Source organism: Lissotriton vulgaris, chromosome 3_1, assembly GCF_964263255.1.
Source record: "Lissotriton vulgaris chromosome 3_1, aLisVul1.2, whole genome shotgun sequence".
NCBI classification, from domain to species: Eukaryota; Metazoa; Chordata; class Amphibia; order Caudata; family Salamandridae; genus Lissotriton; species Lissotriton vulgaris.
The window spans coordinates 1,666,058,369-1,666,075,476 of NC_141689.1; positions in this window are offsets into that span (position 1 = coordinate 1,666,058,369).

Here is a 17,108-nt window from a genome sequence, read left to right on the forward strand (position 1 = left end):
CTATCTATCTATCTATCTATCTATCGCCCTCACTCTATCTATCTATCGCCCTCACTCTATCTATCTATCGCCCTCACTCTATCTGTCTATCTATCTATCTCCCTCACTCTATCTATCTATCGCCCTCACTATATCTATCTATCTATTGCCCTCACTCTATCTATCTATTGCCCTCACTCTATCTATCTATCTATCTATCTATCTATCTATCTATCTATCTATCTATCTATCTATCTATCTATTGCTCTCTATCTATCGCCCTCACTCTATCTGTCTACCTATCGCACTCACTCTATCTATCTATCTATCGCCTTCACTCTATCTGTCTATCTATCGCACTCACTCTATCTATCGCCATCACTCTATCTATCTATCTATCTATCTATCTATCTATCTATCTATCTATCTATCTATCTATCTATCTATCTATCTATCGCCCTCTATCTATCGCCCAAAGTCTATCTATCTATCTGTCTTTCGCCATCGCTCTATCTGTCTGTCTATCTATCTATCTATCTATCTATCTATCTATCTATCTATCTATCTATCTATCTATCTATCTATCTATCTATCTATCTATCTATCTATCTATCTATCTATCTATCTATCTATCTATCTATCTATCTGTCTATCTATCGCCCTCACTCTATCTATCGCCCTCAGTCTGTCTGTCTGTCTATCTATCTATCTATCTATCTATCTATCTATCTATCTATCTATCTATCTATCTATCTATCTATCTATCTATCTATCTATCTATCTATCTATCTATCTATCTATCTATCTATCGTCCTCACTCTATATGTCTATCTACTGCCCTCACTCTTTCTATCTATCTCCCTCACTCTATCTATCTATCGCCATCACTCTATCTATCACCCTCACTCTATCTATCTATCACCCTCACTCTGTCTATCTATCGCCCTCATTCTATCTATCTGTCGCCCTCACTCTATTTATCTGTCGCCCTCACTCTACCTATTGCCCTCACCAGGGTCATCTTAAGGGGTTTTGGGGCCCTGTGCCAAATGTATTTAGGGGGCCCCTGTTCGGAACAGCTTTAAATTTAAGATCCAATTACAGCTTTTTCATGCACACTTTGGTCAGGTCATGGTGGGTGCGCCGGCAGACTTAATCACTCAGCACCACCACAGCATCACTCAGGGGAACCACAACATCACTATATGCTACCACAGCATCACTGAACGCCTCAGCATCACTCGTCACCACCACAACATCACTCAGCGCCACCACTGCATCAATCTGTGCAACCATTCAACAACAACTGGTTCAAATATGTTCTCTCAATGTTTCAAGCATTATTACAAATGTCACAAAAAGATGTTAATATTTCACTTCTGTTCTTGGATTTTCGTCACAATAAAATACACTGAACATAATCTTCACAAAAGTTATTTACAAAAGTTTAAACTATTGCCATTATAAATTACAATAACTTTTATTTAAGTATTAATTATTTAAAAAAAACTTAAAAGCCATTGTTATTTGTAATATCAATACATCTAAGTCACGTAAATACAACACATATTGCATTACAAATGATATAGGTGTCACATTTGAGAAAGTTATAACTATTGGCATTGTAAATGGCAAAGCTATTAATTTCGCTATTTTCAAAACCAACACATAAATAAAAAATGTGTCATTTACAATTCCAATAGCTCAAACTTTCCTAATGTGAGACCAATTGCATTGCAAATGCTTGTTCCACTTCCAGCCGGGCCCATTCAAAGGCCTGAATTAAAGGGCCATCAGTCCTTCTTTTGTTCAAGTATCAGATGTGAGCCACCTGGATCCTAACACCTAAATATCAATGCAATGGAATGAAAGAAACAGAGACACATCAGCTTATCTCTTCACAAGGACTTTAGAAAAAACTGATCTGGAGGCAGTTTTTTTAGTTTGTTCAACCCACTATGTAAGAGATGGGTGTGGCACTGTCATAAGAACTGTGTGCATGAGTAATTACACAAATAATGATTTAAACGGGACCTACCCATTGTCAGAGTGCTTTACATCGTACACACAGACACAATAAATCATACAAGTGTATAAATAAATGTACAGAAAATGTTACATGAGACAGTGAGGGTTATAAGATGTAGGAATCAGACGTGTCCACCATACTTGTAGATATTATAACCCCCTCAAAATTGCTGGCGCACAAAGATCTGGGCACCAGGTGTCTTAAGCCTGTAAGATATTTTTAAATGCTACCGCTTTGTGACGTTATATAAACTAGAACTGATTAACTGACACATTTGTTCTTGTTGCGAATTTCTTTACAGAGGATTATTTTTTTTAATATATGCAAAAGTTGACTGTCAGACTGCTTTTCAAGCTCTGTGCATCCTGACTCCTCCCCTTTTTGTTGCCACAAACTGGCCCCCAATGTATGGGTTCCCAGAGAGATTATTTTCCTAATTCCAGCACTGAATAAGAGTAGTGGAACACACGTGTGCCTTCTTCGCCAACGACAAATCAGCTGCTGCAGTGACATCACCCGTGTTATTGGAAAGCGCGGGCTTCCTTCCTGAAACGGAGCCGTTTATAGGAAACGGTCGAGCTTCACTGAACCTCTCTGTCTACTATGTGTGAGACTGACTTGCGTCTTTTTTATAGTCTACATAACATGTTTCTCCTCCTTCTCGGTTTGTGACAGTGGAATGCGGACGTGCCAAACTTGAAGCGAATTCCACAGAGCGCTCCTGTGAATATATGATGATACAACGAATTCCGTTGCAACGCATGCCTTTACCACGCATGCGTTACAACGGAATTCGTTTAGCACGCATAAACCTTTCACCGACTATTTGCGTGGTGACGTCATACGTCGTTAAAAAAACGGCATTTTTTTACCGATTTCTCTTAATCGACTCTGATGCCGACGTGACTTATGGTGAGTTGTTTTATTTGGGGGGGAGACCCCCCCAAGCCCCCTCTTTTTTTTTTTTACTTTTACCACATATGCCTTTACTACAAACATCGTAGTAAAGGCATGCGTGGTAAAGGCATTAGTTGTAACCACGCATGCGTTGTACTGCATGCGTGGTTAAAGATTTCGTGGAAACGGCTTCGTTGTAAAAGCCGTTTCCCGCTCCTGTAGGGGTGGGGCACTAAACGAAAAAGTAGCGAATTACCTCAGACCCTCTGGGGACAAAATTATGCCTTTATAAGAGTATTTTCCAATAGAAGCCGGCTAAAAAGCCCTAAGCTTTACAAATATATCTAAAAATTCAAATCAGAAAACAAATTGGCCAACAATAGAAAAACTGAGTAAATCACCCAGTTGAAATTCACTAATCTAAAAGCTTGGGTTAACGCTTTAATTACCTTACAGAGAGTTGTGAACAACACACGTGCATCAAGCAGCACGGCTGGAACTGCACAGATATCTGCGCTGTCACTTACCACGTATGCAAAATACAGTATTGTTTCAGAGCAAGTAAGTTCATGCTTATTTGGTTCTAATTTAACCAATTTGCCCACTTTTTCGAGACTTCCTTTAGCACACATAAAGAGCGATTTGATTAAAAAATTACCAGATAATTGGATAGAAGCAGATACAAAATAAACTGTACAGCATATTCTGACCTTAAATCTCACCCTTTATTGATTTTTTGATATAGTTATATGAGATGAGCGCTATAATACATTCTGAGGTTTACAATTCTCAAAAGGAGGCCCTGAGACCCCCTTCTGAATTTCTTTATTGATTTACTCGAAATAATGTAACTGTGCCGGACTTCTTAATATGGCAATGCAGTGCTTAATTTGCAAAAAAATAAGTGCCAGGGTTCTCGTCAGGGGGGCACTGCACCTTGTACCACACAGTGGCCCTGCCAGCCCCGCCCATGATAGTAATAACAAACAAATAAAGACGAGGAGGATTAGGAGAGCAAGATGGGGAGATAGATCCTTCTCATTCATGGTCCCGAAGTTGTAGAATTCCATGACCAGGGAACTGAGGTTACTGAAAGATGAACCCAGCTTCAGGAAAAAACTTAAGACATGATTGTTCTCATGATGATTACTCTCAGGGTCCGTCACCTACACCTGTCTCTGCTCAGCGCTGGGAAGCCTCTGGGCAGCTATGCGCTTTATAAAACCTCCAAACATAAACACAAGTACTACATTTCACACTCCTACAAGTGTGACAGTTCATACTATTTCAGGTCCCCAAGCTATAAAAAATACCTTGGATGGCAGGTAATATTACATTTTAATGTATATTGAGGTAATAATTAACTATAGTTGTGGTCATCTCTAAATTAGCCAGACAGCGCAACCTTGTGGTAGACTGTCACAGGCCCCAACGCTGACAATTAACTCGTTAACCACGGCGGCAATTCCACTGCGGTGCTGGCGTTTAGTGGAGTGGGCGGGGCCGCGTCGGCCAACAGACATGCGCAGCACTATGGAGGTAGTACTTGCGACGGCCCTTGGCCGACGAACGCACGCAACGGGTTAAGTGCCTGTGCCGAGCACCGGAAGCCACCGGCTCAAATTAGGCACTTTGGCAATAATAGGTGCATATGGAGCACAGTAATACATAACTATGAATGAACATCATAGGAAACGAATTCACCAGTCCTCTTTTTATGGAGACAATTTTTCAAAATAAAGAAAGAGGGAGGACTATTGCAGTCTCCTCTTTGATGAAACGAATGGAGAATGCAAACATTTTAGCTTTTTGTTTAGTATAAGAACGGTATAGATGAAAATGGTTCTCGAACTCAAAATACAGACAAACCCCAGCTGTGTGATAAAATGATATTCCTCTGTGGCATATTGAGAAATGATGGACGAAATACTTAAAATTACTCTTAGTGCCAGGCCCATCATGAGCACAACACTAATCAAATCCATATTTAAAGAAGTACCATTATCCCCTCTTTCTCATCTGGCAGCTTACTCTTGGGCCTAGATTAACGGTAACTCTTAAATTTCTGATGCCCATGCAAACACGTGCACAGCAAACATGAAGAGAGGTTCTAATCTTGCTTGGATTGATCCAAGGGGCATATTATCAAGGACACCGTTAAAAATTATCGCCGGTTTAGCAAGGGAAAACTGCCGCTAATGCGGCGATAATGGGCTTGATAATATGCCCTTGAGAATTCCAATAGAAGTCCATGTTCTGGTGTGAACATGGGCTTCTATTGGAATTCTCCAGGGCATATTATCAAGCCCATTATTGCCGCTTTAGCTGCAGTTTTCTGCCGCTAAACCAGCGATAATTTTAACACCGCTCTTGATAATATGCTCCAAGTCTTTTTGGAAAGTATTGCCTTTGTAGATTGAGCGTTTGCTTAGGAAAAAGGCAATGGGCTTTGTGCGGTTGACCTCTTCCCGCCCGCAGCCCACTGAACTCCTAACACCACCACAAGCTGATCCAAATAAACAAACTTGGAGCTAAAATGGTCGGCCACAGGCACCAATGAATAAGGTAGTAGCAGGACTTTCAACTACCAGGCCTTAGCTGCAGGCAGGAGGAGGGGGTGGATTTTGGTGACATCCCTGCAATAAACTTGCAGAAACAGGAGTTCTCTTTACAGACAGGAGTTCTTCCTTTGCTAGTCTAGTGTACAATACTTAGATGTTTTTAGAGTGGATTGACAAACACCATCATCAATAAAGCAAGAAGTGGGTTTTCAGTCGATAACACACAGCACGTAAGGCTCTTTCAGGCCTACTGGGATTAATGTGTGTGAAAAGCAGCTGCCTCCCCTTGGGCTGCTCTTAAAGAGTTGGTACCTGTTGAGAAGGGTAGAAAGTAAATCAGATTGCTCAGTCTGATCTTGAGAATTCTGAGGAAACTTCAGGCAATCGTGTTTCGAAAGTCCTAACTGACCACAATTGAAACAAGAAGTGTCATCAGGTGGAGCGAATTCTCACCTTCCCCACCCTTGACCCCTCCCAACTCTTCCACCACCATGTCAATCTTGCCTACGGTGCTCATCCTGCCTCCCTATTCTTTCCCGGCCCCTTCCTCAGACTGTTTGCTGGAAAATTGCACTAGTAAAGAAATTAGTTTGATTTCAGTGGATTATTTCTTATGTTTTTGAACCTCACCACAATGGTTTGCAACAAAAACCAAAGTCAAATAGATTTTGTTTTGCGAATCTATGTATATAGTTCTCAATTGCTCTTGTTTATCTCTGCCACTCCATGACACTTTACTCCACTCTATTCTATGACAAACTACTCCATTCTACGTCACTCCACTCAACTCTATGTCACTCCACTTGACTCTACAACACTCTACTGCACTCTCTGACAATCTACTCAGCTATATCCAATCCCACTCTACCACACTCTACGTAACAACCTCTGCACCACTCCACACTACTCCATGTCTCTCCATGACACTCCACAACACTCAACTCCACGCCACTCAACTCTAAACACCACTACACAACACTCCACTCTACTCCACTTTATGACACTCCACTCCATGCTACTCTCCTTTACCCCAGTAACTTTTAGCCATGCTGAATAGCAGCCACGCTGGTGTACACCATGGCTAAAACATATAAAAAAAGCCAATAACTCTTGCATAGGTGAGACCTATTGGCTATGCCAATGCTTGTTGTCCCTGCTGAGCCTTATGCTTAAGTATATAATAGGTTCAGTGCACCAGTCTAGTGAGAATTCCAGTTCCACCCCGTCAGTGTTTTCAGTAATTGGAAAGACTGACAATTTACCTCAGTTTATAGCAAGACCCGAAAACCCTCCACACCTAACAAGCTTCAGCAGAATGGAATTTATGTCTCTTTTGGGGTCTCCAAGATATAATGTTGTATCGTCTGCATAGAGTGAGATTAAAATTGACTTATCCATGAATCTGCAAACATATTTTGCATAACACTGCCTTAATTTGCAGCAAGGTGTTCAAGCGCCAGAGCGAATAAGACTGGTGACAGTTGGCAACTCTGTATAAGGCTGCAGTCATTTTTGATTGTCGGTTTAAATCAAACTTAGCTTTTGGCAAGTTCTAGGGTAAACTGATTAAGTCCAAGCAGGGTCAAGGTACATCCATTCAGCCCAACATGACCGTGATGTAGGGCCACACCAGCGAGTCAAGCACATTAGTGAAGTCCCAGAAGACAGCTGTGGTGCTAGTCTCTGGTGTGATCTGGCAGAGCACATCAAGAATGTTCTCAAATTGTCTGTGGTTGACCTTCCTGCGATAAATTCCTCCTGATCTGACAGGATCATCTCTGCATGAGTGGGAAGATCTGTTTGGCAATAATTTTAGCAAATTTCTTGGTGTCCCAGCTATTGGGGCCTTCATGACTCAGGTCACTTGCCTTTTTGGCTGGTTTTAAGAAGGCGATCATTGTCTCACCTAGCGAGGCCTCTGTGTACATCTCAGGCTGTCTTGTAGCTAAGAGATCAGCATAGGCCTTTTTTCCAGTTGGCAAACTGTGTACAAATTCTTCAGCCTCGTCGGGAGTGATAGGTAGTGCCAATAACTCGCTATTGGCGTTACTTAACCAGCTAACAGCTGGCTCTTCCTTGTTATTCTGAATTTTTGTGGTAGTGGCATTGCATTTTGATGAATAGTGATCTCTATAGTAGCTAACAAAATACTTCCCCAATTTTCGTTACCGCATTGTAAGCATTGTCATTGTGACCTTGAATAGTGGTTACATTATTTGCTGCCCAAGGTTTTTTAATTGGTCCTGCCAGTGTTTTTCCAGGCCTTTCCTCCTCACCATTTGTGCTAGTCATGGTATATATGCCTAATTATCTGGCCCCTCATTTCCCTACTTTATTGTATTCCATTAATTTCCTTCTGACCTATTCTCTGATGCCTGTGGTATCACCAAGGGCTCTTGTCTGCACTGATTTTTCCAAGCAATGCTCCAGTAACAACTTTAAGAGTATTAAAAACCCCATAATCCACTATTCCAAATGAAACTAAGTGTTACAAGGAATCACAAATGAGTCAAACTCTCAGTATGTATAGTAAATGATAATTCTTATGGTGATTTAGATAATCAGAAAAATGTAAAACCACAAATGACACATTTGTATAGGAGCGGTTCCTATAACAATATAGGGGGTTAAATACTTTGATCCATGGGTTCCATACTTACTAAATAATACTTTACATCTTATCTGACTACAAAGAGAGTTTCACTGTGGAAAGTCTCCAGGCTCACAGGAGAGGACAAAGATTGACTAGCACATTATCTGCAAATTTGTGTGGTCTTCAAAAGTCGACCACCCTCTTTAAGATGTGGTGACCATCACTTGGTTTTCCTACAAGAACTGCCACGCCTAAGCATTGAAACTCAGGCAAAGGAATGGAAGAATGGACAATGTCCCACAATGGCCCCCACGCATAGATATAATTACGCATAGGGATAATTAAAAGAAACAAATTATAATTAACTTTCATACAGAAATAAGCAACAGAACAACCCCCTCAGAAGTATGAGGCATGTGATAGTGCATATATACAAAAATAACATGACCCCCTCTAATAGTCATGGGCTGGACCGCAACCCTCGCGAAACCATACATGGGAGTTTCTCATCCCTCATGCCAATCTGTCCCACTTGGAACCTCTCGCAATCGACCTGCTAACCCCAGCCTCTCCTACCCTCATCATGTTGCACCTCTTACTGCCATCCAAGGTCCCCATATTTTGTCAGATTTACATGGATGGCCCCTCGCTTGGTACACTAACTTCTCTACACTCATACACCAATCCTTACCTTCTTACCAATCCCTAGGGATGGCAGAGATCTCTTCCCCAGCTTCTAATCATATCTCTCTGTGCCAGCATCAGGGCTATATACCAAAGAAGCTAAGTGTAACAATCAAGGGATTGTTCCCCCATATGGAGATGAATTGTGGAGAAAGTGTCACACTGAAGTCTATTACCTCCGAAAACCTATCACCTATGTTCCCCCAGTATGAGTGGGCTCCTGGGCATTCCCCAAATAGTGTGAATCAGAAAACACCTCAACTAACAGCCCTGTGGACAATGGTCATCGGCAATCCTCCCCATCTGGAATAATCGGGTTGTAGTATAGTAAACCCTGTGGGAAAGTTTCTGTTGAATTAACTGCCAGGTTAATGGCGAATATAGAAATAGGTGTCCTGTAAATCCAATGCCGCCATCAAATCTTCAGGGTTGAGGGCAGACAAGATCTGGGACTGGGTGAGCATTCTGAATGTGTCCTTCCGGCAGGAGGGAATTAATAGGATTCAATTCTAAAATAGGACAGGGGCCTCTGTACTTCTTTGGCACCATAAAGCAGCAGAAAATACCAAAAGGTCTTGAACTTCGTGGTGTAAAATGGACAGCTTGTTCTTCATCAGTCAGTCTGCGGTCAGTGGAAGGTGCAGGGGAGTGGCTATAAAAGGTACGGTGTATGCATTTTAAACAATATTTAGGGTCTCCCTGTTCAATGTTATGGTCTGCTAACCCATCAGGAATTGTTAGATCCTGCTTCCAACTGGGTGGCTGTGCTCCACTAAGGACACAATAGGTTAGGCAGGTAGGGCTGCCGGGGGACAGTAGGCTGACTAACGCATTGACCTTGACAGCAGTGTTGGTGGGTGCCACAACCTCATCTATGAAATTGCTCGGTGCCTTGTTGAGGAGAAGTGGCTGCTGGTATGAAGTGTCTCTGCCGAAACTGCAAAAAGAACAGTAGGGCTGTGGCTGGTGACATGGGCCATAAAAGCCCAGGTAGTGTACTTCAGCCCTGCTCTCTTTGAACCAAGTGGAATCTATATTGTAACCAAAAAAGGTCAGTCCCGCCAAAGGGCATGTCCATAAGGGAAGACTGGACATCAGTCAAAAAACTCATTGACTGCAGCCAGGCATGGCATTGAATGGTGCTGAGGGCTTGCCTGATGAAATTGGTGGTGTCAAGGTCACAATGAATCAAGAATTTGGCCACACCACAACCGTCCTGGGTCAGGACAGGTTAAAGCTCTTCTGGGACACCAAATCCAAAAGGGCATAGTAATATCTTCTCAGCAAGCACTGCCATTGACAGACCTGAGGGCTAAACTGGTGGAACAAAATAGCCTCCTCCCAAAGATCTTCACTCTATTGGACTCCCTATTGAAGGAGGGGAGTAGTCACAAAGGAATTTGGGGTTGTACGACTAGTAGATGCCGGCACCACTAAGTTCTCAGGAGAGGGGTGCTGAGACAAAAATGAAGGGTTGCCCAGAACAGGTCGGTGGCATCTTGCAATTTGGTGAATTACCAGGAGGCCAGAGTAAAGTTTGCTCAAGCCCCTAAGAGAGTATCAGTGAGTGCTGAATCAAAGGGTAGTCGGAGCTCAGTAGTGTTTTGCCCAATCTGGAGAGCTTCAATCAAGACTTTGGTTTTTACTGCTAAAGTGGGGGACTTGAGGTCAAGAACTTAGTCCACTCTCTGCATGACCTTTGCGAAGGAAGCACTCTATTCAGTGGCAGTGATCGGGGGTGTGAGAAGGACATAATCAGGAGCATTGTCAAGCCCACTGGCTTCTAGGAAGTCAGCATACCAATTCTCTTCATGATTGGGCTGCCTAATTTCATCACCTACCTCATAATTGTTGGATGAATCTGTGCCAAACAATGAATGCAATGTGTGGGATCTTCTTTGTGAATGTGAGATTCCCAGTGTAGGTTGCAGTTCAATGGAACCCAGGTGCTGCCTCAGTTGAGGCTGTATGAGCGCTGACTCAGAGAGAACAAGGGGCACCTCGTCTTCCGGCAGCAATTGAGTCTGCATCAGCATAGATGCTCCGGGAACAGGCATGGATCATGGAGCTGGAGGTCGACTTGGTACAGGAGCTGGGGATGGCGTGGTGGGGTTTTGGAGGGTCAAACTGGTGCCAAGGGTGAACCCGCCAGCGGTACCCTAATCGTGGGCTTCTCAGCCCATTAGCGCCTGTGGATGTGCCAGAGGGAGTTGGAAGGGATCTGAAGAGTCGGAGCATGGCCTAGTGGAACTCTTGGATTTGCCCCAGTGTGGCAGACGGTCCCGGAAACTCTGGTTGTGCCGGAACACAAGTTGAGGGATTGGCTCTGAAGTTGGCCAGCTTCTGCCGCAAGATCAATAAAAATAGTGATTCCCTAGCGCCTTCTCCGGAGTAGGAGAGTGCTGGGAAGGGGCCGAGTCCTGCTTGGATGTTTTGTGTTTTTTCATTGACTTTCCAAAAGATTTGGAACATGATGACGAATTACCTCAGCATCAATTCCTGGTTCTTATGGACCGGTAACTGGACCAAGGCAGGCCTTTGTACTTGGACCGATCTCAACTAGGAGTCTTTCGATGCTTGACAACAAAGAGTTTTATTGTGAGGTCCTGTATGGCCTTTGGGATCATAGCTGCGCAGTCACTACAGGCCTTAGAGTTGTCTTCACTTAACCCCAGGCACCACAGACAAACTTGATGAGGATCTCACACAGACTTTTGGTTGCAACTGACCTTACCAGTTACAAAATCTGTTGTATTGGGTGGTGACATTTCCCTGGCACACTGTAATGTTGTTGAGGTAAAAGAGGTCTTAAAGAGACAAGAGGTAGCTCCGGATGCACATCTGGTGGCTCGGAAAGAAAGGAACTGACATCAGTGGGGTGGAGTGGCACCCATATCAGCTCCTCAAATCACATCTGGAGCTGAACAGCATCAGTGCAGAGCTGCACAGCACCACCTACCACTGCACAGAGCTGCTGGAAAGGTTTCTATATCTAGACTGACCCCTGGGGAATATTTAAAAGGTGAGGAATCTGCAGTTAGAGGTCTATCAGAAACTCGAGGTTACCAGTCAGTTACTAGTCTATGGAATTCATCATGTTTCAAAGTAAAGGGAATGCTGGTTCATGAAAGGAGAGGAGATGTGTCCTGCCAAATAGGTTTAGCTTTGGCTGTCACAAACAGTTATTTTTTATGAAATCCTGTCCTCCCAGTCCATGGCCTAACAGAGGTGGGGAGGTCTAGTGGGGTGTGTTGGTCTCTGCTGCTTCTTCAGCAACAGTACTCCTCAAGCCTATACTTCAAGCATAAACAGGATGCTTATCCATATAAGTAGGTAAACCTTGTAGGGTTTAAGGTGCTGGGCCGGTTTTTACTGCTGATTTCCCTTATATTATAACAAACATTGCCTGCTGTAAGCTCAAATCCATGCAGTCTTCCAGACCTTGCAAATCACTTATACAGTGTGGGCCCGATTCACAGAATTAAGACAAAATCCTAAAATTACTACTTTTGGTATTCACAGAATGCACTTACTACTTTTGGTATTCACAGATTCCACTTACTACTTTTGATATTCACAGAATGGATTTACAACTACTAACTTTACGTCCGCACTCTGGAGCTTCCGGCCCGGAGGTGGAGCTTCCGGCCCAGAGGTGGGGATTCTGGCCGGTGGTGGAGATTTAGCCATGACGTAAAGTTAGTAGTCGTAAATCCATTTTGTTAATACCAAAGTAGTAAGTGCATTCTGTGAATACCCAAAGTAGTAAGTTTAGGGTTTTGTCTTAAGTTAATTCTGTAAATCAGGCCCTGTGTCTTTACATGCTGAAAACCAACTAAAATTGAAAATGTGGGCCACACTTTTACCATCTAATTCACAACCGGGGACACTTTTATTTTTGGTGCCAGGACTATTTGTTGTCCCAGTTCGACCCTGCATAACATATGTAAGTTGTTTTAATGTGTGGTGCAGATTTACAAGGAACTGATACATCTGCATAGATGCGTCTATTTCCTTGCTCTAGTGCCAAATGTCCTTGCGTCATCATGGATACGCTGTATTTACAATACAGTGCTCCATGGCGCAAGGAATAACAGATTCGTCAGTAATACTGACATCTGTTGGCACAAAAGTGACGCATTGCTAGAGTTGCTCATGAAAGTGACGCAACTCCAGCAATGTGCCACAACAGATAGGTGAATCCTGTACTAAAAGCTGTGCTTCACTACTTACGCCTGGTCTGAAAAGGCGTAGGGATTTTGACGCAGTGAAGGCATAGAGTGACGTAGTGAAATGTTGCAAACTTCACTGCATCAGTTTTACATGGCTTTTTGCGTGGGAACGCCTAGCCTGCATACATTATACATGGCGCAGGTATAATGTGACGCTGGGCTTTACAACGTGACGCATCTCCCTAGATGCGCCAAGTTGTAAGTTGGCCGCATTGCTTGCACCACAGTTGCGTCAACAAATGTGACGCAATGGCAGCGCAAGAAGGCACAAGGAGCTTGTAAATCTGCCCCTATATATTTAGATACACCCAATATTCAAGCCCTGACGGATAGAGGATCGTCCTCCTATTGTTATCTGACCTCAGTACGTCGTAAGAACCAATAACATTGCTTTGAAACTGCATGACAAGCTCTGCCCTGACTGAAGATTAATTTGGTGTCAACTTTTGTGTTTACTAGTAAATTTGACCAAAACTTCTCTTTTCCCCTATCTATATCTAGTGATATCGCAAGTTATTCACAGCCTTGGCGTGCTCTCCAGAAAGTCCTAGTGCGGGCTATGCAGCCTGACTCCTATAATGCGACTGACAACTTTCTGGCATCGTGGGATCTTGGCCATCTAGGAATGGGGACTGTGCTATGGTCGCCCGATTGGACCCACACAGGTATTATAGTGGTAATGCAGGTATGAATGTACGGCCAGTGTTGTGAGCGCTTGTAAACTTGAAAAATATCTCAACATAAAAATATAGATGCAATGAAATTGAAAGTACACAAACAACAAAACATGATACAGGTGGTGACGTAGTACAATATAGTGATAGAACCCTGGCCACTGGATACCGTTCATGATCACTGGATGATCATGAACACCAGGCCAATGTAGTCACTGTAAAACAACAGCATAGTTATACAGTACAATCAGACATACTGATCACACTCACCCCTTGATTGCAAACTCCACACTGCTAGATGGAAGTGTGCCAGCATCTTGCCAAATCATGATTACTTGTGCGTTTGCAAATCTTACTGTTCATGATCCTGAAAACATTCAGTTGTATGGTGCACAACCGGTGCCACCGGCTGCGGTACTGGATGGGTTTCTGGGTAGACCACAGCTTTCGCGCCTGGAATCTGAGAGCCAGGAAACTCTTGGGGATCCCATCCTAGAGGAAGAGACCAGGCTGCCATGGCCGACCTAGCGGGAAGGAAGACCACGGGTATTGACAGCCTACCCATTGAGTTCTATCGGACTCATGCTAGGGACTTGACCCCAAGATTTCCTGTGCTCTATGCCCACTCATTGAAAGTAGGTCTCATGCAGGCTACCACTCGGGAGGCCCTTATTGTTTTTGGTGCCCAAGTCAAGTGGGGATTGCTCCAAATGTGGGAGCGTATTGACCTTTATCAATGTTAAACATTGATTACAAAATACTGAGCAAAATATTAGCGGGTGGCTGCATGACCACCTGGCCACCCTTGTCCATAACAATCAAAAGGGTTTCATTCTGCAGTACAACACCTCACACAACATCCATAGATTGGTTCATCTTCTGGAAAAGACGCTGGAAGAATATGCCCAAGGTGCCCTGGCCCTCTCCGTAGACTAGCATTTCGCACACTGGGCTGGTCCTACTTGCAGAATGTGATGTGGAGGATGAATCTGAGCCCTCGGGTGGTGCCAGCGAGTTGACCTTCTGTATACGGATGCATGGGCCAATCTGAAGGGGGGGCACCTAGAAATTCTTTGGGGTGCTTTTGGGGAGGCACCAGGTGTGTCTCCTTTCCCCAATGCTCTTTGCATTGGCAGTGGAACCCTCTATAATTAGGATTGAGGGCATCGCCTGGGTGATACTGTTACAAGCTGAAGTGCATATAGTGTCCCTGTAGGAAGAAGATGTGAATTTATCTGCAACATCCTGACTTGGGTATTCCATTGTGCATGTCCGTACTGGTGGATTTAGGTGAAGCCTTGGGACGTACAACTAATTGGGAGAAAACATATGCCTTCCCCCTGTTCACTAGTTGGGCTGACGCGCCTCGTTCCATACTGGACTGACACATTCAATAGGTACTGACTCAGCTGAAGTATTTGAGGATGCGTGTATTTCACAGTGAGAAGGACATGCTGGAAGATAACCTTGGCCGCGTTGCAGGCGCTTGGAAGTAGTTATTTGACAATCTCTTAGGCTTCCTATTATGGTGAGAGTTGCTCTTCTTAAGATGGTGGTCCTTTCACTGGTCCTCCTATTACTTTACTAATCTCCCGCTTTGGATCCCCCAGTGTTGGTTTAAGGCCCTTGATGTCACATTCCAAGAATTAGTTTGGGATGGAGGGTGGAATCGTGTGTCCCTTGCCATCTTGCAGAGGCCTACTAGAAGTGTTGGCCTGGGTGTCCCTGACATGGAACTGTACTTACTCTTGGTGAAGTTGCTGTGGCTGGCCATATGGTTAGTGGGTAGAGATGCTCAGGATCTTGGGGTGGTTCGCTGAACCCCAGTGCAGGGGTGCTCTTGTGGCTTGGATGCTGGGACGGGTCATGAGGGGAGCCCTACTGTTGCAACTTTTGACTTTCGCAATGAGGTGTTGGAGGGTGCTGGCAGCAAGATTGCACCATCTGGTGCTTTATGCCCTGGTGATTCCGCTGGTGGCCCTTCCTACCTGTAGGGATGCATACTTCACAGAGCGCAGATTGAAGCAATTACTTGAAGTGAACATAGAGAGTGCAGGGGACTGCTACGTGGAGGCCACTTTGCATATACTGGACTCTTTGATGGAGGAGAGTGGTCTCCCTGGTGCCCAGTTCCTCACCTAAGGGGCGGAGTGGGCGGCCATGCAGAGCTTGGGGGATGGGGGCAGGACCTTTAAACTTTTGGACATGGGCATAAGCTGGTCTCGTGGCTCTACATATCAGCACTCGAAATGGTCATGGACAATCTACCACATAGACGTGAGTTGTGGGAGGCAGCCTTGGGCAGGAGGCTCCAGGATAGGGGTGGAGGCTGTCTATGGAACAAGTCCACAAGGGCTTGTGTAACACTTGCGTTAAATATATGCAATTTAACTACATTCATACCACCTATCTGCCCCCTTACAGAATAAATGTTATGCAGTAGACGGTGTAGCATCGTGCTACCAATAAGGACACTGCACACTATATATTGTTGATGAGCTCTTTATTATAGCTCTGTCCTGTTCCCCGTCCCTACTCTAACTAGCCTTTTCCTGTCTCCGCTCCCCCTCTTCCTCTGTCCCCCTAGCTCCACCTACCAACAACTAGACTGCACACAGTATTACATCTCCCCCTTTGTTAACAAAGTGATGAAATAAAAGTCTGACTTGATTATAGTTCTTCGATCAGCCGCACAGGTCGTCGAATATCTCGTCTGGGTCACAGGACCACACCTCCCTCTTCAGCTTCAGCTTCTGCCGGAGTCTCAAGTCTCTGTACGGCAGCTGTGCTGCCAGATCTCTCTGCGTCTGGTCGTTGATTCGCTTTGCTGAGGGCATCGTTAACAGCCGGAGTGCATCGCTGAAAATGCGAGACATTCCTAGTAATTCTCCTGTTCTCCGACTCAGCTGTTATCATTGTACCCTTCTGTTGAGTGACCATTAGGGGTTCGGCTCTAAACTTGCAATCTGTCTTTTTCTGTTGTTCCTGCTTGACCAGTACGCAGTCCCCTTCATGAAGGGACGGAGATCTGGCTCTCTTCCGGGTATCAGCACAGGACTTCATTTTGTTCTTGTGCTTGTGGTCAGGTACCACTAGTTCCTTATGTACACGTGTTGGCAACACCGGCCACAGGGCCCCTTCCCACGTAGGTATCCGTGTTCTGATCGGTCGTCCTAACATGAGTGTGGCAGGACATTTCCCTGTAGTGGCATGGGGTGTCGTTCGATAGGCTCTCAGGACTTCATTGAGAGCCACTTGCAAGTCCTTCTTATCAAGGGTGGCCTGTTGGAATGTTTTCTTCAGTGTTGTCTTGAATGAGGCCATAGGGGAGTGATCTTGCGATGCTTGAAATTGAGGTTCTTCGCAAATTCTCCAAACTCATGTCCATTAAAAGGGGGGCTGTTATCCGTCTTGAGTTCTTTAGGGACACCCCAGGCAGCAAACACTTCATCCAACACA